Genomic DNA, 25,771 nt, shown 5'->3' with positions numbered 1-25,771 from the left:
TGGGGTGGGAAGGGGGGACAAAATAGCCCCCACTGAGAACCACTGAAGTATATGAATAGATATGAAAATACCCTCTCCTTGGCTTTTTCTTTGTTCTACACAAACAGTAGCTTATATACGCCCTAGTTTTCTTCTCTGGCACCCCTTGGCCATCATTCCTCTCCACTGCTTATATCCAGAGAGGAACTTTTCTTCTAAACAGACAAGTCCAGGGAGGAAAAGGGGTGAGCTGCCCGTCCTGGGGGTAAGGCAGCGTGAGGGCTGGAGGCCGTCAGGGCGGCGGGGCTGGGGCGAGGGGCGGGGCTGGGGCGAGGGGCGGGCCCTCCACTGCGCCCGGGCGGCAGCGGCGGCGGCCGGGGCGGGCCCAGGAGCGGCCGGGGCGGGGCCTCGCTAGGGCCCGCCCCCATGAACGTCACGGCGCCGCGCCCCGCCCCCCGCGCGGCCCCTCCCCTCTCCCCGGCAGCGCCGCTCGGGAGCCCGGAGCGGCTGGGCGCGCGTGGCCGTCTCGCAGCGCCGCCGCACGGTAGGTGGCTCCGGGGCGGCGCGGGGGTCAGCGGGCTGCAGCCGCCGGTGCCGGGGGCGCCTGTGGGTCGGCCTCGGGCTCCGGGGCGCCCTCCTTCCTCGCGGCTTCCTCCCCGGGCCCGGCGCGGCTGCTCGGGCTCCGGGAGTTGGGAGGGAGGCGGCGCGGGCCGGCCGTTCAGGGATCCGCACCCTCCCTGCGCCCCGAGCGCTTTCCTCCGGGTGCGACCGAGACCCGGCCCCGCTACCGCGCTTCCCGCCTCGGACCCGGCGCCGGGGGGAGGCGCTCAGCGCCGTGTGTGTGTTTGGGGGGGAGGTGTGGAGAAAGGCGGTGGATCCCAGCCTTGGGAGTCCCTGAGCCCTCCCTGGAGCGCGGAGACCCCCACGCGGGCGCCGGGACGCGCCGGGGGCGCGTGGAAGTTAACTTGTAGCTGCGGTGGAGTTGCGAGGCATGTGGAAAGTGGAGGCGTGATGGGGGGCGGGGGCGACGGAAATCGCTGGGCTGGAGGGTTTCGCCGAGAGCGCGAGTCAGCCTTGGTGAACTTGGGGTCACTCCCGAGGAGGGGGACGAAATTTGAGCAGAGGCTCCCCTTTCTGGAAACCACGCCCTCTCAGTGTGAGCAGGACGGGAGGTGCCTCGGGAACCTGAGAGTGGGGGTGGCAGCGAAGGAAGGCGGGCAGGGTCGCCGAGACTGGGTGTGCCTGACCTGGCAAAGTCATTATTATGTGGGACAGAGGTCGAAGTCTGGCTTTCCCACCCAAGGCCCGCCCCCTCGGGAGGAGAGGGGTTTGGAACCAGCCTCTTACAGTGTGATCCTCAGAAGGCACGATGCTCAGCCTTGCCCCCTTCCCTTTATAGATGGGGAAACTGAGGCTGGAGAGGCCACCCGCCTGCGTAGCCTTAGGCGGCTGGGAAGTGGCAGGGCTGAACGCATCATCAGGCCTCCTGACTTCACGTCTTTTGGGGATATCGCTGCGAGTTGGGGTCTCTAGCGAACTCTTCCTCCTGGAAAACCTTCTCTGACTCCCAGGAAGTGGGGTGCTTCCTGTTTTGAACCCTCATTGTAGCTGTCCCCCTTTCCTACCTAACAACCTCTTCTGCCTGTGTCCTGGGCTGGGCTGGGAACCCTCTCTGCACCCCCAGTCTCACACCCCTTTCATTCTAGCGTCCAGACTTTTTTCTGGACCAGATCTCAGTGGGACTCACCCTGGGGTTCAGTCAGTAGGGATGTGTCCTGGGGAGGCATTCCCCACCCCCGCCCGGCCTCAGTTTCCAGGAAGGTAAAATAGGGTGTGTTGTGTTGCCTTCAAGGGGCTCTTGTGCCATTTGTGAATCATTTTACCCCCCCCCCCTTGAGTCTCAGTTGTACTATGACTTACTTGATATGTGTCTTTATATCACCATAGTTTTTAAAATCTTATGTAAATTTCAGTACCAGCTTTGTTGAGATATATTTCACATATCATACAATTTGTCCTTTTAAAGCATTCAATTCAGTGCATTTTAGTGTATTCACAGGGTTGTGCAACCATCACCACTGTCTAATTTTAGAACATTTTCATCATCCCCCAAAGAAACTCAGTACCAGCAGGCCCTTCCCATTCCTCCCTCCCCCATCCCCTGGGCAACCACTAATCTACTTTCTGTTTCTATGGATTTGCCTGTGCTGGACATTTCACATAAATAGAGTCTCCCAATGTGTGGCCTTGTGTAACTCGTGTTTCTCACTTAAAATAATATTTTCAAAGTTTATCCATGTCGTATCAGTAGTTGATTCCTTTTTATGGCAGAGTAATATTCCATATTCCAACGAATGTGACTGTCACATTTTTTTAATCTCTTTATCAGTTGATGGACACTCTTGGCTCTTATGAATAGTGCTGCTATGAACACCTGCATACTAGCCTTTGGGTGGCCATGTGTTTTTAATTCTCTCGGGTCTATACCTAGGAGTGGAATTGCTGGGTCACGACCAGGAGGCGCCTATTAAATAGTCTGGGGATGGAATGGAGGAATGGTGGAAGTGGCTCAGACCTTGCCATCCCAGGCCAGCCCAGGGTCCCTTTAATGGCTGCGGCATTACAGAGGCCAGGGAGACCCTTGGTGGGTTTCCCAGACCACATCCCAAAGGAAAGGTCCATCCCTCTTCTCCCAAATCCAGTCTGGCCCTGCCCGCCCCCTGCCTTGGACCCCCCCATGCTCTTGCTGAAGGGATCGCTTGGGTGACCACGTGCAGAGGGCGCTCCTGTGGCCTAAGTGAGCCACTGCCTGTTTCAAAAAGTGCCACCCCAGGCCTGGATGTGAGCACCGTGGGCACACAGACATCTGCTCCTCTCGGCCATCTCGCCCCCACCCAAGTGCCCCCACCTCTTCCCTCACTCTCTGCCTTCTGCCAGGCGAGCCAAGGACCCAGGCGGGAGCACGGTGTTCCCATGGAGGAGTGAAGTGTTTTAAAGATAGTCGGATCTTCTCCAGATTAAACCTGTGTCTGCTGACTGGGGGAGCTTAATTAAACCTTTATCGGGGCATTCCGTGTTCCCTACGACCCAGCAGCTGCTATTTGGGAGGGGGGTCGTTGAGACCCTGCATCCCACTTGGTGTATCTGGCCCCTGGGGCTTCTAGTTCATTTTTACATAAGCTTCCTTCCTTGCCCCTTTAAAATCCTGAATTCCTGTGCATCCAGGAGACTGCCTGGGGAAATGGAAATGGGGTCAAGAGTCTCTGGGCCCAGGTGTCCTGCTGGGGAATGTTTAAAAACATTCTGCACCCCAGAAGTTGGGGAGGGAGTACGTGGGGACGGGCAAGTGCCCCACCGCTGTGACTGGGTCGGCGGTGGCAGGCTCGGTGCGGCTTCTCTGGAGGCTGGGCTTGGCTGCCCAGGCGTGCTTTTTGAAGGCTTTGACTGGCCCCATGGCATCGTGGAAGCCTCTCTAGGTAGCGGCTCCTGGCCTCGCCATTTGCCACCGGTTCCTACAGTCGTCACGCCCCTCAGCGTCTGCAGATGCCTAAACCGTCCCTCCAGAGAAGGTTCTGGGATGCCTGCCCCTTCCCAGGTCCTCCCCCCAGGCTGCGGCCTGAGGCGGTGTCGTGGGAATGATTCACCCAGAGCAGCCCAAGCTGGGCCAAGCCCCAGAAATTGCAGGGGGGACGGCGGAGGGCAGCGCCCGCACCCCCTGGGGAGCGTCTGGGGCCCCTGGCCTGGGGAGGAGGGGCGTCTCATCCTGTGTGCTCAGGCAGGGAGGGCAAGGGGAAGCAGCCGGCCCCCTGCCTGGGCACCAGCCTTCTGACCCTGACTTCTGTGGCCCTGAAAAGGACAGGGGGCCAGAGTGAGGGCTCCCGAGGGCACAGCCTTGGTAGCATCCAGCTTCTCCACTTAGGAGCCATGTGCTCCGGGGTCCTTGCTTCAGTTTCCTTACCTGCAAAAGGAAGGCACGAGTAGGCCCCGCCTACCAGGGTTGTTGGAAAATACTTTCCCCGGTATGAGGCGAAAAGGGAGGCCCTGGGGCCAGGCAGACCCTTTGGAATCTGGCGCATCTTTCCTGAGCCTTGGTCTTCTTGTCTGTCAAAGGCAATCATTATAGCCATAGTTACTCTTTTTTTAAAATTTTATTTATTATTTATTTTTTAATTGTATTTTTTTGAAAATACATAGATTACAAAAAATGTTACATTAAAAAATATAAGAGGTTCCCATACACCCCATTCTGCCTTAACTCCTCTTAACACGTGCTTATTACTAGCTGTCAGGCACGGTACTGGGCGCTTACGTACTTTCACTCATTTCAATCTCACCACCGTCCTATGAGATCAACGTGAGGCTCAGAGAGGTGAATTCGTGTGCACGTGGTCACCCCACTAGGAAGTGGGAGAAATCCAGAGTCCACACCCTTAGTTACCATCCTTACCCCCTCCTGCCCTCCTGATGCCTATGCAGTGCCTACCAGCTAGAAAGCACTCAGAAAATGTCAGTTGTTATTATAAGTGCGTTTTTTTTTTTTTTAGGAGGCAGAGGGGATTGAACCCAGGACCTTGTGCAGGTGCTCAGCCACTGAGCTACACCTGCTCCCCTATAAGTGTTCTTAATGATTGTTCATCTCTGTCCATGGCCCCCTGTTCACACCACTCCCTGGAAGCCCAGATTCCTACCCTACTCCCCTCCCCAAACTGCTCCCATGAGCAGCTGGGGAGACAGTCGCATCCCAATCTCCCTCCAAATCGTTGTGTGCCATTGGGCAAGATGCTTCCCCAACTCTGAGCCTCGGTTTCCCCACCTGTTAAATGGGCAAGTTGGGAAATAATAGAGGCTGCCAGTTGACTGGTGGGCCTCATTTGGCCTGCAGCATATTTTTTGTTCCGTTCCCATGGTTTGTTTGTTTGTTTGCTTCAGTTGACCCAATATTCAATCATTTTTTAGAGAAAAATCCTGATTTCTCACTTACCGTGGAAACACAGGGGCTCGGGCCAGACTAAGCTGCTGGAGTGGCCTGAAGCTGCCCCGCACTCGGCCTGGGCTCTCCGGGTCGCTGAAGTCCTGGCACTTCCCATCCTCACAGGCGTGCCCGCCTGGCTGTGGTGCCACAAGCCTGGCTTGTTGTCCCTTGAACAGACGGTTCCCTTGCTGTAAAAACAAAGCTTTTTAACCACTGGTTTCGACGTTCTCTGAGAGTCCTTCCAGCTCTGCTGTTCTAGGACATTGGAGGTTTTCTGGGATTCCCCAGTACCTTTTCTGCTGTTAGAAGCCCTCAAGGCTTTTAACAAGCCCAGAGCTTGTCCCATGCCACACGTCCCAGTGAGGAGCCCCTGGTTCAGGGCCCAGAGTCAGATATTTGGGGCCAGCTGGATCCCTCTGCTGTGAGTTCTATTAAGATGGTCTGTGACCCCAACATATCTGCACCTTCCCACACCCCATCCCTGTCCTCACGAGGCACTGGGAGCCATTTGTTATTATCGACCACCCCATTTTCCAGAAACCGGCTCAGAGCTAGTGAATCGCCTTCCTGATATGGCAGCACCAGGATTCAAACCCAGGTCTGGCCAACTCCAAAGGCTGTTTGCGGGCATCGTCCACCCATCCCATCCCTGCGTGGAGGTCCACTGAGCGATTTCACCACTGGCTTGTCCACTCTATGCTGCATCGCAGCACCTGGCCTTGGGGCCTAATAGGTGTTCAGTAAATGCTCAGATGAGGACATGTGGCAGGTTCTCAGCTGGATGCTGGGGTGGGTGCACGGCTTGACAAGAGACAAGGTCCCTGTTTTCCTCCGAGTTTACCCTCTGCCGGAGGTGTTAGATAAGGAAATGAGTAAGCCACATAGCTGACCTGAGCTGTCAAGGAAGTTGGTAGCAACACCTTTCTAACCTCAGTGCATGCACAGATCTCCTGGGGATCTTGCTAAAGCGCAGATTCCGATTCAGCAGGGTGGGGCAGGGCCCAAGACTGTGTTTCCAGCCCACTTCCGGGCATGCTGACACTGCTCGTCTAAAGACCCCATTTCACCTAGTGAGGACTTAGGCCAGAATGGCCAGCAAATTCCAGCCCACTGCCTGTGTTTACAAATAAAGTTTTATTGGAACACAGCCACGCCTCTTTGTTTACATTTCATCTAAGGCTACTTTTGCATCCCAAGGGCAGAGTGAAGTAGTTACAACAGAGATTTGCAAAGCCGAATATATTTGCTATCCGACTCTTTACAGAAAACGGCTTCCGACCCCTGGCCTTGATGATCTCTTGGGTTCCTCTAATTTCGAACAGTCTGTGGTTTGGTGAGTGTAGCTGGTGATAATAATAACAATAGCAGTTAATAAAAAAGTACTTGCTGGCTACCTAGCAATTTACATCTATTTTTCTTCTCTCCATCCTATCATAGGAAAAACTACCGTGTCAATTTTATAGATGAGAAAACTTGAGGCTTTAAGGCTGGATGCTTACTCAAGTCTCCTGGCCGGAGAGCAGGTACGGCCCAATTCGAGCCAGGTTGGTTCTTGCTGAGCCTGGAACTTTTCCGTAGAGCTTGGAGAGGATTTCATTTTGATTCTGGCCTGTCAGGGCTTCCAGATGCCTTCATTTCCTTATTCAGAACGTTTTCCCATTTAGTTGACAAATACCCTTGCAGCTTGCCCTGGACACTGGGTGCCATACAGGATGTGGGGACTCGGACAGGGTCCCGACCCTGCGCTGTGGGGGAGGTAAGCGCATCGACACCGGAGCTCCCACGGGGTGCTGGGTGCATTGTGGACGCCTGTATAGGGATGGGAGGCAGTCAGGGAAGACTTCCCGGAGGAGGGGGTACCAGGTGCTCCAGGAGGCATGAGCAGGGTCCAGAAGGGCAGGGAAGGTTTTCTAGGGGGAGGGGACCGTTGGTGCAAAAGTTTGGAGGCGTGAGACGTTCAGCCTAGTAGGTTTGGTCGAGTTCATGTGCAAAGAATGTAGTGTATTCGTGTGTGTCGATCGAGGGAGCGTTACCATTGGAAAGTGACAGGTGACTGCAGAGGTCTCAAGCGTCAGACCAGAGAACTGGACGTTATCCCGGAGGCCACGGTCGCCCAGGGTGGGAGGTGCACGCTCCTGGCTGCCCCCAGAACACGGACTGTTAAATCCAGAGTGGGAAGAGGTGTCCCTGTCCACCCTCTGGGCTCCACTTGGAGCCAAAGGGCCTTGAATGCCTCTCTCCAGACTCCTCTCGTTGAACAGAGCAGGCCCCAGCCGGGCTCCTGGAGGCTGCAGCCCCCACCGGAGCCGAGCAGGGGTTTTGCCATTGCTTTCTAACGAGGGCAGGCTTTTCAGTTAAGCCAGTGGGCGACGGTTTCCTTTTAAGATATATTTTTAAAGTACCGGATCCATTTAAAGAAAAGATTATGTAAGTCGGAGCAGAGGGGCCCCGGGCTGTAGCCTGGGAGAGAGGGATACGGGGAAGCCCCTGTGCAGGGGTGGGGGGCGGGGTGCTTGCTCTTAATGTGCTGCGCCTTCCCCGGGCCCCAGGAGCCTTGAGCGTGGCTCCGACCAAGCGGCTGCTCCAGTGTCTTGCCTTGCGGTTTCTTGCTTGGTCTCTATTTTTGTCTCTCCCTGTCCCCACCCCCCAAATCTGTCTCCCCCTTGTTATGCCTCCACGTGCCCCTTCCCCGTCTCTGCCCTCCCCTCGTCTCTCCCCTCGTCTCTCTCCGTCTCTCTCCTCTCAGGCTCTGTCCATCTCCGCTTGTCTGTCTTGACTCCCCCACCCACCACTTCCCTCTTCCTTCCCTTCACGCCCACTGCGCGCGCGCACCCTCTCACCCGCTTGCCCAGCGCAGCCCTTCCTCTCTCAGAAACTTTCCGTCCCACTTCCTTTGGCTTGTGAGTGACACCTGCCCCGGGGCCACCCGCGCACGCTCGCGGAGCCCGGAGAACTGCGCCAAACACCCCTCCTGCGGGCACCGGACCGGGGAAGCCGCCCCGTTCCCTGATGGACGCCCTGTTTGCTCAGGAGCCTGGCAGCGGCCACGCGGGGCGCGCATGATTGCGTTTCCACAAGCCACAGGCCCCGGCCCCCCCACCCTGCCCCGAGGAGGAAGAGGAAGCCCTGGTGGGGGTGAGAGAGGGCAGTGCCGCCTGGGGTGTGATTTGGTTTGGGGCACTCAGCAGGGCCTCTGTCTCCGGCCTGGGCAGGGAAGTGTGGTACCCCTGCCCCACCCCCACCCCCAGGCTGGCCAGCACACAGTAGGTGCACAGCCCAGCAGGCCATTCCTCCGCCTTCCCGTTGGCCACTCTGGCTGCCAGCTCCCCGGGCAGGCTCCACGGCTGTCTGCTTGCGGCTTTAGTTGAGCACATAGTAGGTCAGCAACACGTATTTGTTGGCTGTGGGTTTCAGGGGTGGGAAGCAAGATAATAAATTGGGTCCAACCTCTTCCTTTCACAGATGGGGAAAACGAGCCCCAGGGAGTCAAAATGACTTGCTCAGGACTCCGCAAACCGTTTTGGAGTAAAGAGGAGGGTCTGGTCCCCCAGCTCCTGGAGACCGTGAGCAGTGCAGGGTGCATGTTTAGCCAGGACGTGCCCTGGTGCCCCTCTGTGGGTGTCGTGTGCAAAGTCTGCACCTTGGGGCTGGGAGATTTGGGTTTGAGACCTGGCTCGCCCTCACCCACCTGCTGGGAGACTCGGGGCAAGCCCTTCCTCCCTGTTAGTCCTTGGGGTCCCTGCATGCCCTTCCCCTGGTGACCTGACCCAGCCCTAAAGATCGCAGGTGCAGGATGGCGTGTTCTGGGGCGCGGGCTGTGGCTGCTGCCCCTGGAACCTCCGTTTTCTGGCTCTCGCCTGATCTTGAGTCACTTCATGCCCTCCTCCCTCGCCTGCCCCACAAGGCCTGCAAAGCAGCTGGACAAACCCAGGTGTGGGAGACTCAACGCCTGGCCTCAAGAGCCATCAGTCACTCCCTATTATCTGCAATAAAAGCGGCAGAGCTACTCCCAGTGTTGGCCTCTGCCCGCCTTCCCCTCCAAGAGCTTCTCACACTTTGGTGGATGCCTCAGCGTGCCCTGGAGGGCTTCTTTCTATGCGGATTGCTGGCCCCATCCCCAGAATTTCTCCTTTAGCAGGTCGGGGTGGGGCCTGAGAATTTGCCTTTCTAGTTAGTTTCCACTGGAACCTCTGGAAGAAGAGATGCAGCCTGCAGCCTTTAAAACCAGACCTGTGGGCTCAGGGGCCCCCGTGGAGAGCTCTCAGGCCAGGGGCTTCCCCCTCTGTGCCTCGGCTCCCATCTGTAAAATGGGACGATGAGGGCTGAGGATCAATGACCCGAGATGGGCCAAGTGCTTGGAACAGTGGACACCAGCCAGTCACCACCACTGCCGCCGCCGCCGCTACTATTCGTCTCCCACGCGCCAGGGGTTGTTCCGCTGACAGTAACACCGTTGCCATGCCCTGGGTTCCGGGGCACTCGCACACCTCTAGGCCTTTGCTCAAGCTCTTCTCCTTCGGCCTGGGATGCCTCCCACAGCCTCTGCTAAAATGCTTCCCCTCCTTTTAGACTCAGCTCAGATGCTTTCCTGGCATTTCCCGCCTCCACCCTCCCCTGCCATGCCAGCTCCCCTGATGGCGTGATTGATTTAGTCCCCTGATCCAGCTCTCGTTTCATTCTGCCCGTCACTTTGTTGCTTGGGCTTTGCTCTCCTCCCCTCCCCGGGGCTGACCCGCCAGCTCCTTGCTGGGGGAGGGCGCGGGAGGGCTTCAGATGGGAGTTCTGGGAACTTCGCGGGCACAGAGGTCCCCCGAGAACGTTTCCTCCAAAGCCCAGCTCGTGGCTCAGCAAGGCCAGCCCTAGGAAAGCTTCCCGGCAGGGTGGAGCCTGTTGGGATGTGGGATTTCCCCGATGGGGCGAGAGTGTGGGCTTAGAGTGCCACAGCCCCAGGTTCGAATCTAGCTTTTACCTTTTAGTACTGTGTGGCCTTTGGTATTTTTTCTTCATTATTTTTGAGCCCTGCTCGTCTTTGTTTAAAAATGACACCATTACCACTTAGGTCAGTGGGTTTTCCCTGAGGATTCAGGGGAGCTTCGCTTATGCAGCAACTATCGAGCGCCTGCTGTGTGCGGGGCTCCAGGTGCTGGGCATAGAGCAGTGAGCGAGGTCGACCCTGGCCCTGCCCTCGGGGAGCTGATGTTTTAGGGGAAAGACGGACACAAGTGGAAAGGTGCACACATGCTAGGCTGGACTGGTCTAGTGCTCGGTGCATGGTCTCACACATAGTAGGTCCTCAGCAATCGGGGCCTGCAATTGTGACTGTTATTATCACTGTAATGATTGTGGAGAGGAGGCAGAAAGGGAAGGGAGACAGCGTGGGAAGAAGGGACAGTGTCAGTGGTGGCAGAGACGGGGTGGCATTGGGTGCAGAAGTCATCCTAAGCACAGCCAGTGTTTACTGAGGCCCTCGCGTGTGTCAGGGACTCTGGCACTGCAGATTCACTGATGTGCAAACTCATCTCATCCTCCAGGGAGGCACATCAATCATCCCCATTTTACAGATGAGGGAAGTGGGGCGCCAGGGAGTGGGGCCACTTGTCCAGGGAAGTGGGTGAGGTGGGATTCGCACTCAGGATCCCACGCCGTTCGCGGAGCTTCGGGCTCCTGCGGGGGAGCGGTGGGATGTGGATGTGTTTGGCCTTGAACCCCAAAAGTTGTGTCCTGCCGGAGTCCCCGGGTGGTCCCGGGCTGCACTGGGTAGGGAGGTCCACGGCACAGCTGCTCATCTTCTGGTCCATTGAAGCGAGGGGCATGAGGCATGTCCAGGAGTGCGGGGGAAAGGACGGCTCCTCCCCGCACCTCCTTCCCGATGGGTCAGCCGCGGGCGGTGGCCCCTGGTTGGGAGCCCACACGTCGAAGGGAGTGGACGCCCAAGAGCGGGCTCCTTTGTTGGAAGGAGGCGTTTGCTCACTGCCACCGTCTCCCCAGCTCCAGCTACCCGGGACCTTCTCCACTTAGGACTGGGGTCAGACCTGGCCCAGGTGTAGCGGGTAAGAGGCTAGGGCACCCTTCTCCAGCCTTTCATTCCACAAACACCTGTGATCGCCCGGCTCCGAGCAGGTGGGTGCCTTTTGTGTGTAACGCCTCCGACACGTGACCGTGGCTCGGGCCCCGAGAGGAGGCCTGCTGTCGTGAGAAGATGGGGACTTCGAGGCAGTCATGCTTGGGTGGGATTGCCAGCTGTCTTGCTCCCAAAGAGCAAGACCTCTTTGCTTCTCCTCTCAGGGCCTCAGTTTCCTCGCCTATAAAATGGGGCTCAGTATGGCGACCCTCTCGTGGGCGAGGATCGTAGGTAGCGCTTGTGTGGCGCCCGATGCGTAGAGGCGCTTGGTAATTCAGAGCTTCAGTGAGTACGTTGTTCTCCACCCATTTTACAGATGAGGAAACCGAGGCTAAGGGAAGGGACCCTCTCCACAGCGTTGTGCTCCCTGCCTCTGTTCCTGGCAACGCCCAGGCAAGTCTGCAGATGAAACAAGGTGAAGAAGGACTTTCCAGCAAGGTTCTAGGTCCCATTGGAGCCCCGAGCCAGGGCCCATTAGGAAAAGGCCGCCCACCCTCTCCAGGAAGGGAGGAGGCGGCCCTTCTCCCTCGCGGGCTCTCCCTGCGGCTTTTTAAGTGTTCTTGTTCTGAGCAGCTCTTAAGGCTTTGAAAGTCTTCCTTTCCTGTCTGCTTCCAGGAGCAAGTGAGAGGGAGGAGGCTCTCCCAGCCGTGGGCTGCATTTGTGCAAGAGGGAGATGGGGGGGCGGTTAGTGCCCCAGGAAGCTGGCTTCCCAGGTACGTGCCACCTCAGAGCTGGGGCCAGCCAATCACGGTCGTTAAAACTCCCACCCAAACCCCCACAATAAAATGCCCCAAATCTCTCCCGGCAGGAAAGCCTGATGCTTCTTGGATAAACCGCACACACACAAAAAAGGTTTCGGCAATCTCAGCTGGGAACGTTGCATCCAGCCAGTGTTTATTGCTTGCTCGCTTTGTTCTCAGTCAAGCCTCTCCACCTTTTGGCCATCAACCATTGCAAAATGTAATGCAATCCACCGGAAACTCCAGTGGGGGTGAAGGGCATGGGGGAAGTTAGCCAAAGACTCTCTAAGCAGGAAGCACTGGGACAACCTTATAGTAAAGCTCTTCTAGATTGGCTTCCTACACGGAACACTCTTATTCAGACCACTGGGGCAGAGAGAAGGGGCAGCTGGCCCCAGCCATGATTCTTTCTTCAAGGCTGCTTTGGAAAGACATTTTGCTTAGTTTTATCTAAACATTTTTTTCCATCACACTTGGCAGGCTGGGAAAAGACTTTTTTTTTTCCAGAGGTATTGGGGTTTGAACCCAGGACTTCGTACGTGGGAAGCAGGCACTCAACCACTGAGCTATACCCGCTCCCTGCTGGGAGAAGACTGAGTGGTAAGCAGGCTGAAGTCAGAAGAGCCTACTTTGTTCCTATATTGGTCAGGCTGTGAGTGCTAGAACCCTAATTCAAAATAACTTAAGGTGGGGGGAAAAAGGAATTTATTGGCTCAGGTAAATGGAAAGTCCAAAGGCACATTGCTTTCAGGTGTAATTGTATCCACGTGCTCCAATGTATGAGGACACTGTCTCACCCTCCATCTCTCAGATGTGCTTTCTTCTGTGGTGAACTTATTCTCAGGTTTGCTCTCTCCAAATTCCAGGCCTATGTCCCTCTGGCTGAAAGAGTGCCATTTCCCTGAGAATTCTTATAGATCCTGAGATTGATTGCTATTTGCCCACCTGGAGCCCTTTGTTCATCTGTGGACATCTGCACCCTCTCATCAGCCAGAGGGCTGAGTCCCTGGGCCTGGGGGGTTCAGCTCCCCGCAGGTACAGGGACTGATCCCTAAAGACCACAAAACACAGCAGGGGTTCTGGCAGGCAGCCTGGTGGGTGCCCATGCTGATGCCTGGCAAAGTGGAGCAGCAGTGAAAGGGAAAGGCAGGATTTCTGCCCTGGAGGAGAGAGTGGAGGTAGACTGCTGTTAGGTATCTTTGGTTGCTCTCCCCATTTCATGGATGAGAAACCTGAAGCTCAGACAGGTTGAATGAGTTGCCTATGGTCGCACAGCTAATAGGGGATAATTCAAACTGAGGTCCCCTTTCCTGCAAAATCTCTTTCCACCACCCCTTGATACCTGAGGAAACTTAATGATCAGTAAAGGGAGCTTAAAAAATAAAACATGAATGCTTGCAGTGTTCTGGACTCTGTGTTAAGTGTGGGATTAAAAAAAAAGAACAAGCCCTGCGGGGTCCCTAAACCCATGAGCATCCCGCGGCCAAGTGTGGGAGATGGAGGAGCAAGCAGCAGTTACCATGGAGAATGATCAGGCCGGGGTGGACTGAGGATGGGCCCGTGGCACCCTCAGGGCCGATACAAGGGCCACTGGGTTGACAGTGGTAGTCTGATCACGAGGCCCCTGTGAGCCGCGTGACGAATTGTCCCCCGAGGACTGTGGGCCACCTGGGAAGTGGAGTAAGAGCCATACCAACTGAGGGGACGGAGCCAGGGGTGGGGGCAGGACCACCACTTGGGAGGCGAGGGTGGCTGGGCCCGGCCGGCGGTGCCGAGAGTAGTGGCTGGATTCCAGCGAGAGGCGGGTGGGCTGGAGCAGGGCCTCTTGGTTTTTCCAACAGCAGAGGCCCCCCACTCGGGAAGGACGGGCGCGGCTCGGGAGGGACAGGTGTGGGGCCAGGTTGTCTCTTGACTCTGAGATGGTGTCGAGGTGCTGGCAGCTGTGGTGAGTGGGAGATATTCCGTGGTTGTGCTGAAGGGGTCAGGGCCAGAGGAACTGGGGGTCCAAGTGGACCACATGGCCTCGGGAGGGAGGGCAGAGAGGGAGAACGCTGCTCAGTAAACAGTTATTGAGCACTACTGTGTGCCGTGTACACTCTGGTGAACAAAAACATTGAGACCCTAGGAATTGGATTCTGAAGGTAGAGTCAGAACGAGAGGGTGGGGCACGGTGCAGGCAAGGGCAGGGTGCAACTATGATTAAATGGGTGATGAGGGGAAGCCTCTGCAGAGCTGAGATGTGAGTGAGGCCTGGGAGAGTGAGGGAGCGGGCTGAGTGGGTGGATGTCTGGGGAAAGAGCGGGCAGGCAGCGCTACAGCACTTTCCAAGGTCCTGGGGTTGGAGCCTGCGCCTCAGTCTGGAGAACAATGAGGGGGGGCTGGAGCAGGGGAGGGCAGCGAGGTAGGATCTGGGCAGGGCCTGTAGGGCAGGGCGGGCTGTGAAAGGAGTTGGCACTTCCACTGGGTGAGCTGGGCGCAGAGGAGTGCCGTGGCCTGACTTCATTTTCATGAGATCAGTCTGGCTGCTCATTGACCGTGGACCGAGGACGCGAAGGCAAAACCAGGGAGGCCAGTTAGGGGCCAGGCAGGAGAGAGGCAAGGGCGACTCGGACCCGCGTGGCGAGAACGGGGGGATTCCAGGTTGCTTTGGAAGGTGACGCCGATAGGATTTGCTGCCGGGTTGGATTGGGTGGAAGAGAAAGAGAGAAGTCAAGGGCACCTTTGAAAGTTTTCACCCTAGCACAAAGCTGCCCCCAACTCCTCTCCCCACTGGGGACGACCAGGAGTTCAGCTTCGGATATTTTAAGGTTGAGGTGCCGGCTAGACACCCAAGTAGGGGTGGCGAGGGGACGGTGAGTCCCCGAGCACGGCTTCGAGGAGGGAGGTTTGGGCTGAGCCATAACTTGGGGGTCATCACCCTTTCGGGGAGAAGAAAAAGGGTGGGAGCCTTCAGGGACGGCCACATCTCGCGCGCGGGAGGGAAGGTAGCAAGGTAAGAAGTCCCCAGCCCCTGGTCAGAGTGGCTGGCCCCGCTCCAGAAAACACCTGGAAACCCCGACGCTGTGGGGTGGCGGAGAGGCGACAAGCAGACATCCCTGGTCTCGGTGGCTCGCTTCCGGCCCGTGGGTGGGAGGCCCGCGTGTGCCAGGCGCCGGGGCGCAGGCCGCTCGCTCGGAGGCCGGGCTCAGCCTGTCTGGTCCCAGCGCGGGCACCAAGCCTGGTCCTGGGGGGTGCCTGCCGGGGAGAGTTGACGGAATGAATGGGGTCCTGTGTTCCTCCTGCAGCAGGCAGACGGGAAAGGTGTGCGGGCAGAGGGCGCGCAGGCGGGAGGGCACGTGGAAGGGAGGGCGCCCTTGCCAGCGACACCCACCATCCTGCAGCCTTTTACAAGCTGTGGTTTCTTTTAAACTTTTTAAAAATTGAGGTCTAAGATGCATTTGGAAGGATGCACATGTCATAAATGCATGGCTTGGTGCATTTTCAGTGGACGGATATGCTGGGGCACCAACAAAAAACTCCGGGTTCTGCCCCCCAGAATCCTCCTCGTGCCCCCTCTAGTCAAGCCCCCTGCAAGGGGACCTGCTGTCTTGACCCTCCTGTTTTTGTACTTTACAACGTGGAATCCTGCAGGATGCTCTCGTTTATGTTGGCTTTGACTGCCCAGCACAATGGCCGGGACACTCAGCCGCGTTGTGGCAGGAGCTTCTGGCGTGTTCCTTTTCCTGGCTGTTGAGTGTGCGTATTCTTTTTTAAATGTATTTACTTATTTATCCAGGCCATCGTTAAAGGGTATTTGGGTCATTCCACGTGGAAGCGGTAGTGCACCTGGGCCCCTCTTGATGCCTTTTGGTGAACAGTTCTGTGCATTTCTTTTTTTTTTTTAAGATTTATTTTTTATTTAATCCCCCCCCCCCACGCCCATTTGTCTGCTCTCTGTGTCCATTCACTGTATGTTCTTCTGTGACTGCTTCTATCCTTATCAGCGGCACGGGAATCTGTGTTTCTTCTTGTTGCATCATCTTGTTGTGTCAGCTCTTCTTGTGTGCAGCGCCATTCCTGGGCAGGCTGCACTTTCTTTTTTTTTTCTTTTCTTTTTTTTAAAGATTTATTTTTATTTATTTAATTCCCCTCCCCTCCCCCGGTTGTCTGTTCTCTGTGTCTATTTGCTGCGTCTTGTTTCTTGTCCGCTTCTGTTGTCGTCAGCGGCACGGGAAGTGTGGGCGGCGCCATTCCTCCGCAGGCTGCTCCCTCCTTCGCGCTGGGCGGCTCTCCTTATGGGTGCACTCCTTGCGCGTGGGGCTCCCCTACGCGGGGGACACCCCTGTGTGGCACGGCACTCCTTGCGCGCATCAGCACTGCGCATGGGCCAGCTCCGCACGGGTCAAGGAGGCCCGGGGCTTGAACCGCGGACCTCCCATGTGGTAGGCGGACACCCTAACCACTGGGCCAAAGTCCGTTTCCCAGGCTGCACTTTCTTTCGCGCTGGGTGGCTCTCCTTACAGGGCGCACTCCTTGCGTGTGGGGCTCCCCTATGCGGGGACACCCCTGCGTGGCAGGGCACTCCTTGCACGCATCAGCACTGCGCATGGGCCAGCTCCACACGGGTCAAGGAGGCCCGGGGTTTGAACCACGGACCTCCCATGAGGTAAATGGACGCTCTAATCACTGGGCCAAGTCCGCTTTCCTGAGCATTTCTGATGACTGCCTGAGCCGCGGAGTGGCGGGGTTGTGTGTCGGGCTGGGGCAGGGGAGAGGTGCCAGGGAGGCAAGCCCTGAAGGCTCCAGACCTCTTCTCTGGTTTCCCCAGGAGCTCCCTGGGTCCGCTGGGCCTGGGGAAGGAGCATCCGTCTGCTTCTGGTCACCTACCCGGGTCTTTCTGGTCCAGGTGGCTCAGACTGTGGGCTCAGACTGCCTGGCCTCCCGTCTCGCCTCATTTGCTTCTTGGCATTGTGCCCGGAGTTATGTGGCTTCAGTGCCTCAGTCGCCTTATCTGTTGAATGGGTACAAGTGCACCTACCTTATAGAGCTGTGGGGTTGGAGGACTCGGATTCCAGGGTTCTCCACCCCGCTACTTCGCACGTCTGGGGCCAGGTCACTCTCTGTTGTGGGGAACGTCCTGTAGGATAGCGAGCAGCTTCCCTGGCCTCTCCCCACCAGATGCCACTTGTCACAACCAGAAATGTCTCCAGACATTGCCAGTGTCCCCCGAGGGGCACAGTCACCCCTGCTTGAGAACCGCTGCCTTACAGGGTTGACGTGGGACCAAGGAGCTAAATTCCAGTGCTGGGTGGCAAACGGAGCCGTGATATGATTCGCTCTTTGCTGCGCTGAGGAAGCGCTGAACTAGAACAGGCAGAGGTGCCCACGGGGCTTTTCAGGTGCAGTCACCCATTTCCCAGGTCAGTTCCACCAACTTTATTAAGCACTGCTGTATACCAGTCTCCAGGCAGCAGTGAACAAGAATCGGTTCCTGCCTTCGGAGGTGGCTGCACTGGGGGTGAGGGCGGGGGGTCCATGGGAGCGGGGGGAGCACTAACCCGGCTAAGACATCCCTGAAGCCTTCCTGGGTGGGGGTGGGCCTCCCGCTGGAGTGGAGTCTCTTCTGTTCAGGTGTGTTAGGGTTCTCTAGGGAAACAATCAACAGGAGGTACCTGTCGACAGTATGAGCTTTGGTAAGAGCCTCTCGCAAGCCCAGGTTCCACAGGCAGGCTGCACACCGGGGCTCCCGATGAAAGTCCAACCAGGGTCCTTGAGGAGTTTCCAGGAGGCGTGGGCTGTGCAAAGGCGAGCTGGGAAATTCTCTCTGAGTGCTGAAATCACATCTCCTCCTAAGGCATTCGGCTAAAGCGCCCTCATTGCTGACGGCAATCTCCCTGATCAGTGCTAGATGTCATCAGCCATCTATGCAGTGGACTCACTGGTGACTGAAGTCCATAAATGTCCCTGTATTATAGTTAGCCCAGTGCTAGCTTGACCAAACAACTGGGCACAGTTGCCTGGCCCGGTTACTGACCATCCCAAGGCGGCAGGCTTGGGCTCCTTCTGTGTGCCTGGGAGACGGAGCAGAATGGATGTAGTGTCGCCCCACCCCTCACCTCTGAACTCACGGTCTTCCAGGATGACAGACACAGAGCTGGACCCACGGTTCTCAGCGAGGGATGATTATGCCCCCGGGGGCCACGTGGCCACAACCGGGGGGACTGCTGGCATCTAGTGGGTCGATGCTGCCGACCATTCTCCAGGGCCTAGGACAGCCTCCACGACTAAGAGCGACCCAGCCAGGTGTCTGCAGAGCAGAGGGTGAGGGTCTGGTGTGAGCAGGGCCAGGGCGCTTGAGCTGGCCGCCGGCAATGTTTCCCTGGCTGGGGACCTCCAGGAAGGCTTTGCAGCAGGAGGATCCCAGAGCCGCGTCTTGAAGGAACGAGTGGGAACTAGCAGGAAGTGGGGGAATTGGGAAGGGCACCGAGTGGCGCGCGTTAAACCTTGGAGCGGGGAGCTCAGTGCTTCCACAGCGGTTTCTTGAGGGTGTCAAGGCCAGGTCTAGAAACCAGGTGTGGGGCAGTGGGGACGGTGAAGGAGCTTGTAAACCTGTGCTGTGCAGCCTGGGAGCCACGAGGCACGTGTGGCCGTTGAGCCCTTGGAACGTGGGCAGCGCAGCTGAGGAAGAGGATTTTTAATTTTAATTCTTAAAATTTAAATTTAACGCTGGATGCTTGCTTCCGCTTTCTGGAAAGCTTGTAAGTATGTTTGGAGCAATTGGGGTGTGCGAGTGTGCTTTTTCAACCATAAACTTAATGGATGCTAACTGCAGATCAAGTACTGCCAGTGAAAATGTAGCTTCCGAATTGAAATGTGTTCAGGACAAGCTGCGCCCTAGATTTTGAAGATGTTAGTATGCAAAAAAAAAAAAAAGTAAAATGCCCCGCCAACCTTTTTTATATTAACTATTGAAATGATACTGTTTAGGGCTTTTGGGGATAAATAAAATTAATTATTAAAGTTAGGTTCACTGGTTTCCTTTTTTTCTCTTTTCTGAGGGATCAGGGCTGGGAATAGAACCCAGGACCTCGTATGTGGGAGGCCAGTGCTCAACCACCAAACTCCTCTTCACTGGTTTCTTTTAACTTTTTTACTGTGGCAATGGGCCAATTGAACTTTTTTTGCGTGGCTTGCCTTAGACTCCCCCTCGACCGAGCTGGTGCAAGCCAAGTGAAGGCCCTGGAATGTCGGGCTGGGACGCAGGGATCATAGAAGAGTTTTAGGCAGAGGTGACATGGGCCTCTAGCTGCAGTGACGAGAGAGGACTACCCGGGATGGGGCAAGATTGGCAGTAGGAGAATGTCGTTAATCCATAAAAAGGAACAAAGTTCTGATCCGTGCTGTAATGGGGCTGAAGCTTGAAGGATGATGCTAAGTGAACGAAGCCAGGCCCAAGAGACCACAGCTGCTATGCTTCTGTTTATCGGAAATGTCCCGAATAGGGAAATCGATAGTGGATGGGTGGTGCCAGGGCTGGGGGGAGGGCAGACCAGGGAGCTACTGCTTCCTGGGACCAGGGCTTCCTTTTGGGGTGATGAAAATGTTTTGGAGCCAGATAGAAGCCATGCTTGTACAATATCGAATGTACCAGGGCCACCGAATTTTTCACTTGCATGTGGTTATATTACGTGAATTTCACCCCACTCAAGAAATTAAAACAGAGCATCGTGAAAGTTGCAAAACTTTTGGTCACTAGTCAAAAAAAAAAAGCGGCCTGAGCTGCAGCCGCAGAGAGGGCGTGTGCCCACGGCCAGTCCATGGGCAGGCGGCCAGGCCAGGCCCGGGGGCGGGAGGAGGGGCCTCCGCTGGGGGCCGGGCACGTCGCCCGGGCAGCGACTGCTTCAGAACGGCCCCCGCCACCTGCGGGTCCGCCGGCTCGAGCCCGGCCCTCGTCCCCCTCGCCGGCTGCTGCCCGCGCCCCGCTCAGGTTTGTGACGCCGTCTCTTGCCGTCCTGCCCTGCTGTCTGCTGATTATCAGCCTCGTGTCCTTGAGCCCGTGGCTTTCCCTTGGGGGGGCTGCCAGCTTTGCATGGCCTGGCCCCATGTCGCCCCTAGAGCCGAGGAAAGTTCAGAGTTGCCTGTGGGTGGCAGGTCTCCCAGGGCTGGGAGTTTCGAGGGTGACCGTCTGGACTCCTGGGGGCCGCCCTGCTCGCTCCACTTTGCAGGGTAGCGTCCCAGCTTCTATCTCTGGGTTGTGTCCCCATTTCACTGTGGGAGGAGGCTGAGGCTCAGAGAGGGGAGGCCGCTTGTCCAGGGTCACACAGCTCATCAGAGGCAGGATTCAGATGAACGCTAACCTTGTAGCTCCAAGGACGCCGCTCCCACGGCCTAATGTCAGTGTGCCTACAAGGACGAGGCAGTGCACCCTTTGTTTGTCCAGTGGGGACAAAAACTGTGCTGACCATTCGGTTGCTGTGAGGATGCAGGGAGGTGAGTGAAGTAAGCTCCAAAGGGCGCCTGCCATTTGTTGACTGAGCTAGGTTCGCTCTGCAGGGAGTGCTGGGAGCTCACTTTTCGGGGTGGAAACTGAGCCTAAGCCTGTGCAGCTGGTGAGAGGCAAAGCTGGGTCCTAACCTGCTCGTTGGCTCTTGAGCCTTTTCTTTCAGCTGCACCCGAACTTGCTCTTGCCCCAGAGGCCTTGCGCGTGTCCCAGCGCCATCGTCCTAGGTGAGTGGACATGAGCAGGCACAGGGCACCTCCCCAGTGGCACTCAGGTGCCCACCCACTCTGGCGAGTTCTTCCTTTGCCAGGGGAGAGGTCACCTTTCTGTGTCCTTGCTCCGAGCTACCTTCTGCCAGCCAGAGCGGCTGGGCAGGAAGCTGGCATGGAGGATACCCCTGCCATGGCCGAGAGTCCTAAGAGCTGGAGCCGGGAGAGGCCTTAGAGATCATTGGCCTTGATTCTGGCCTTTGTCTAGCTCCCTCGTCCAGCCTGTCTCCTCATCTGATAATTGGGAGGAATCATCAGCTTGCCAGAAATGGCACCGCCTGACAATACAGCGGAGGTGAGGGTGTGCAGAGGGGAGCATGCAGACCGTTGGCAGGGGGCCACGGCAGTGGTGGTGGTCTTTGGAGCGTGCTTTGGCAGTATCCTCCCTGAGCCAGCAGGCCTCCTCTAGGTAGCTACCCTAAAGCGGTGCATGGGAATGCTTGGGGTCTGGTGGAAGTGCAGAGTCTGACTTAGTAATAAGCTCCCAGGTAACCTTGCTGATGCAGTTTGCAAAGCAAGAAAGAGATTTAGATTGGGTACTGGGAGCCATGGCAGGTTATTGAGCTGGAGAGGAGCAGTACGACTGAAGCCGCACAGACCTGGCAGACAGTGCCCGCTGCCTAGGCACAAAGAGGCCTGCACCTTTTTGGCGTGTTTGTCATAGTGGCAACGATGAAAGCAGCTAAGTATTCATAAGGCAGGCCTTGGTGAAATGAGCGGCGGACCATCGCTGCCGGGGATTGCCCTGCCGCCCTTAGAAAGAGGGAGGGAGGGAGAGCCATCAGGGTACCGCATATATATACATATTTTTAAGATTTTATTTTATTTCTCTCCCCCCCCCCCCCCCCAGTTGTCTGCTCTCTGTGTCCATTCGCTGCATGTTCTTCTGTGTCCGCTTGTATTCTTGTCAGCGGCACCAGGAATCTGTGTCTCTTTTTGCTGCATCACCTTGCTGCATCAGCTCTCCGGGTGTGCAGCCCCGCTCCTGGGCAGGCTGCACTTTCTTTCGCGCTGGGCCGCTCTCCTTACAGGGCATACTCCTTGCACGTGGGGCTCCCCTACACAAGGGACACCCCTACGTGGCAGGGCACTCCCTGCACACATCAGCACTGTGCATGGGCCAGCTGCACACGGGTCAAGGAGGCCTGGGGTTGAACCCTGGACCCTCCATGTGGTAGACGGACGCCCTATCCGCGTGTCGACATGCCGTCGCGAGGCTGGCAGTGCCCTCTGAGGCCTGGGCTCTTCTTGCTGGTGTTTACTGACGTGGCCGCAGTGCTGGAGCTGCCGGGCGGGCTTGGGCAGGCTCAGGCAGTGTTCAGGGAGCGACGGCTCAAACGTGCAGACACGGCAGGATCTCTGCGGCGAGAGCAGCGGGCGACCAGCGCGAGGTCCGGAAGGACGCGTAGTCCAGGGCTCCTCGCCTCGGGGGCCTCATGTCGCCCTGGATGGCGGTGGCGGGCGCGGTCCTGTGCCTTGTAGGGTCTTTAAGGTCCCGGCCACTGCCCCTCGATGCCCTGCCCGCTCTCCACTGTGACCATCAGAGCGTACAGACGGTCCCCCGGGGAGCAGCGTCCCCCAGCCGAGAGCCACTGGTGTGATGTGATCGCGTGTGCTGGCTGGCAGGAAGAGACAGAGACAGGGCTGAGCGGGTGGGCCGGGGCGGGGGGGGGGGCCTCACGCGGCTCCATCCGGGCGTGCGTGTGGCTGTAAACTCAGAGAAGCTGTGGGTGGCTCCTCAACCGGGCCAACGTAGTTACCTCTCAAAGAGGGGACGATTTTGCTCCAAAGAGACTTAGGTCCCCCTTCATTGTTCTTTGTGTATCTTTGTGGAGAGGGGATTATACCTATGAATTAAGTAATTAAATAACCTTTAAACTCGGAATGGGACAAGTGCCAGCTTCTGGAGTTGTGGGGATTTAGTGAAAGCACATCCCTGAAACGCTTAGCACAGGGCCTGGTGCATGGTGGAAGCACAGCCAAGGAAACCATGCCATTTTATGATGTCGCATCAGAGAGGGCAAGGGCCTCTCCCAGGGTCACACAGCAAAGAAGGGGCTAGACTGGACTGGAAGCCAGTCCTCACTTTGGGGCCATTTCTCCTCTGCCCCCCCGAGGCCCCCCGTTGTGCGTGGGCAGCCAGCAGGAAGCCTGGGTTTCCTGGTCGTTGCACCTGTGGGGTGAGTCCGCGTGGGCTGGTTCGGGTCTGCCAGCCTTTTGGCTACTTGGTGTTCACCAGGCCAGCTGGCACCCAGGGCGCAGGCAGGGCTGGAATGGCGGGGGGGCAGGGTGCAACCTGTGGGAGCTGTGCTGGGGGTTTTGCCCATCGGCACTGGGAGAACCGCCGGGGGCGTGGAGGCAGCGAGGGAGGGCCTTGGCAGAGGTGGTCCTGTAGTGGGCGCTGGCTGCCCGCCCGGTGCAGCTTCAGTCATGCTACTCCTCTCCTGCTCAGGAGCCCCCCATGGCTCCCCAGTACCCAAGTCTACGTTTCCTGTGTCTGCAGGGTTAGCATCTCAGTGTCCTAGGAGAGAGCTAGAATCCAAACACTGATAATGGCAATAGCAGTAATCATAACAGTGCAGTAAGTGATTGTTGTAGGGCCTAGAGCGCCTCGTTTGCTAGGCATAGTGCTGAGTGCTTTGAAGGCATTATCTTAATTGAATTCTTACAAGAGCCATATGGCAGTGATTACTAGTACGATTCTTGTTTTACAGATGAGGAAACTGATGCCCACAGAGGTTAGGCGTTGTGCTTATGCCCAGCCAAGCTCCAGATCCTCTTTATCCAGGCAGCTGTTCTATCTAATCTTGTTTGAAGAGGGTAAGCCGGCATGATGCCGGCAGCGGAGGCCCCTGGGTATGTGGGAAGTGGCCCAGTCCGCGTGTCTAGAGAGCCCGGTCGAGGCCTGGCCGGGCTGTCACCTTGCTGTGTGACCTTGGCCGGCCATCTCCGTCTCTCTGGGCTCAAGCTGGACTTTCTCCAAGGTCACTGCTGCCTCTGTACTCATGGTCTCAAACTTACGCAGCTAACCTAGAAACTACCCAGCTCACATATTTCCACTCTTTTATATATGTGTGTGTGTGTATATATATATTTATCTCCACTGTGGGTAGTTAGAAAATTCAGCAAAATAAGGGGAAAATTGAAGCCCTGGTTAACTTCTTTCCGGAGAGTTTTCCAAAGTAAGTGTCTACGGAAATTGGATCGGATGACTTTTCTTTATCACCGAGCATCTTATCCCAGATGTCTTGCAGGGTAATGAATCATTTTTCACTGGAAGATCCAGTTCCCTTATGGTCATGCCATGGAATTTTTTTTTTCCCCATGGAATATTTAACCATCCCCTAATTATAGATCATTATATGATAAATTAATGGCTGGCATTTACTGAGCGCCTCCTCCGGCCAGGCCCTGCTCTCACTGCTTCGTTCCTTTAGTCATCAAAGCAAACCTTGGAGTCAGGTCGTTCAGTCCCGTTTTACAGAGGAGGAAACTGGGGCCGTTGATTAACCTACCCCAGGTCCCACGGCGATCCCGACCCTCACCCCCACCCATGCTTCAAACCTGCTGCATGCCTGCCACGTGCCTCACGTCCTGGGCCCTCATTATGCCGCGTGTCTCGGAGGTGGGCAGAGCGAGCCGGGTGCTGGCCGAGAAGGTAGGCTGGTTAAGAGGGGCTGCAGGGACCTGCGGGTGGTGGACAAGCAGCCTCACCCAGCAGTGTTCCAGCTTGGGACGGCCCCTCCTCCTGCACAGGTGAGGCCCCGGCCCGTGGGGAACGTGCCGGGGCCACCCGGTTGGTTTCCCCGAGCCGTGGCAGCACGGACGGAGGCTGTTCTTCCCGTGGATCTGGGGAGATGCCGGATGTGGTGGCGGCTTCCGTTCTTAAGGGTTCCCTGCATGCCGGGCGCTGGCTGCCTGCTGCGGCCACCCTGAGCCGTCGAGTCCGTTCAGCAGCCTCTTGATCTGGGTTCCATTTCCAGACGGGTACACCGGGGTTCAGTGGGGTTAAGACACTTGTCCCGGGTCACCTCCCCGGCTCCATGGGAGCGCCCTGCGTCCTGGCCAGCATTTATGGAATGCTTAGTGCCCACTAAGTACCCTCTTTGCATGTATTATCTTATGGAGCAGCAACCTCAGGGGTGGATGCTACCATGTACCCGTTTTACAGGTGAGGAAACTGATGCCTTCTTTACTTTTTAGCTATGAACTCTTGCTTCAGGGGTTGGATCAAAGCAGCCTCAGGTCCTTGAAGCCAGGTGTGGGACAAGGGAGGGAGACGTGGGGTCTACGCTGCCCGTGGAACTCAGTGATGGGGAACCTGAGACACCGAGTGGGGGAGGGGTGCGCCGTGTTGTACTGCGCTTCGGCAGGGGCGCTAGCGTTAGAACCCACTTTCCTCACATCCTGGGTGGGGAGCACTCCCCTCTGAGCTGCTTTTCCAGGCTGCCCGACTGCTCCCCTTTCCCCCAAAGACCGTGGAGGGCTGCTCTGAGGCTTAGGACACAGGGTAAGGCAAGAAGAGAGAGGGGTGAGGGAAAGGAGTCTCAGCTGGCTGCAAAAATCCCGTGAGTAAATCTGCAGCAGCTGCAGCTGGCGCCCATCCCGCACACTAGGAGCAAACAGCAGTCACAGACTGCAGTGGCTGCAGACTAAGGGAGTTGCAGGGGTCCTCTTCCCCAAGAGAGGGGAGAGGGAGGGATACAGCCTCTAGCAAATTCAGACTTTGGCCAGTGAACTTGGACTGCTGCATTAGAGGGGCAGCACATTTCCAGGCCAGGTGTGGCCACGACATTGTTTGCCCTGAGAGCCAACAGGGAACTGAAGATAATTTGCCTTCTCTAACACCTTCTCTGCTGCCCTGGGCTGGTTGCTGAGGAGGCAGGGCGGGGGTACAGCCTTCCAAGGGAGGAGAGCAGCTTCTGAGAAAGTTTATTTCTGAGACTTGGCAAGGTTTTTTTATTTTTTTGTTTTTTTATTAGTGGCCAAACCTCACTGTATTTTAAGACACCAGCTCTGGGCTGTGGGCTAATTACAGATATAGGTCCATTTTGCTCCAGTCTTTCTCCTCTGGATGTGCTTCTTGGGTGTTCAGGGTCAGGGAAACATGTGGTACCTTCTCAGAGAATCTATTTTACTTGAAGATTTCGGGAAAGTTATTTGCAAGGACTATTTTTATATTAAGAAAAATACAGATATATTTTAGAGAGG

The 25,771-nt window shown here is 56.7% G+C and overlaps 1 protein-coding gene across 2 annotated transcripts in view; it reads left to right on the top strand.

Annotated features, from left to right (window-relative positions):
- The first annotated feature begins 456 nt into the window (after window positions 1–456).
- Window positions 457–25,771, top strand: part of TPST2 (tyrosylprotein sulfotransferase 2) — a 63,411-nt gene continuing 38,096 nt past the window's right edge. Inside the window, exon 1 of one of the 2 annotated variants that reach the window (XM_004479085.4) lies at window positions 457–523. The gene's annotated coding sequence lies outside the window, so the exon portion shown is untranslated. Of the gene's footprint in view, window positions 524–19,706; window positions 19,779–25,771 lie in introns of those variants that run through there. The other variant, XM_012519859.4, reaches the window with a different exon arrangement.

This window comes from Dasypus novemcinctus, chromosome 19 (assembly GCF_030445035.2).
Source record: "Dasypus novemcinctus isolate mDasNov1 chromosome 19, mDasNov1.1.hap2, whole genome shotgun sequence".
In the NCBI taxonomy this organism is placed as follows: Eukaryota; Metazoa; Chordata; class Mammalia; order Cingulata; family Dasypodidae; genus Dasypus; species Dasypus novemcinctus.
The sequence above is the reverse complement of the archived record's forward strand: the minus strand, read 5'-3'. Positions and strand labels throughout refer to the sequence as shown.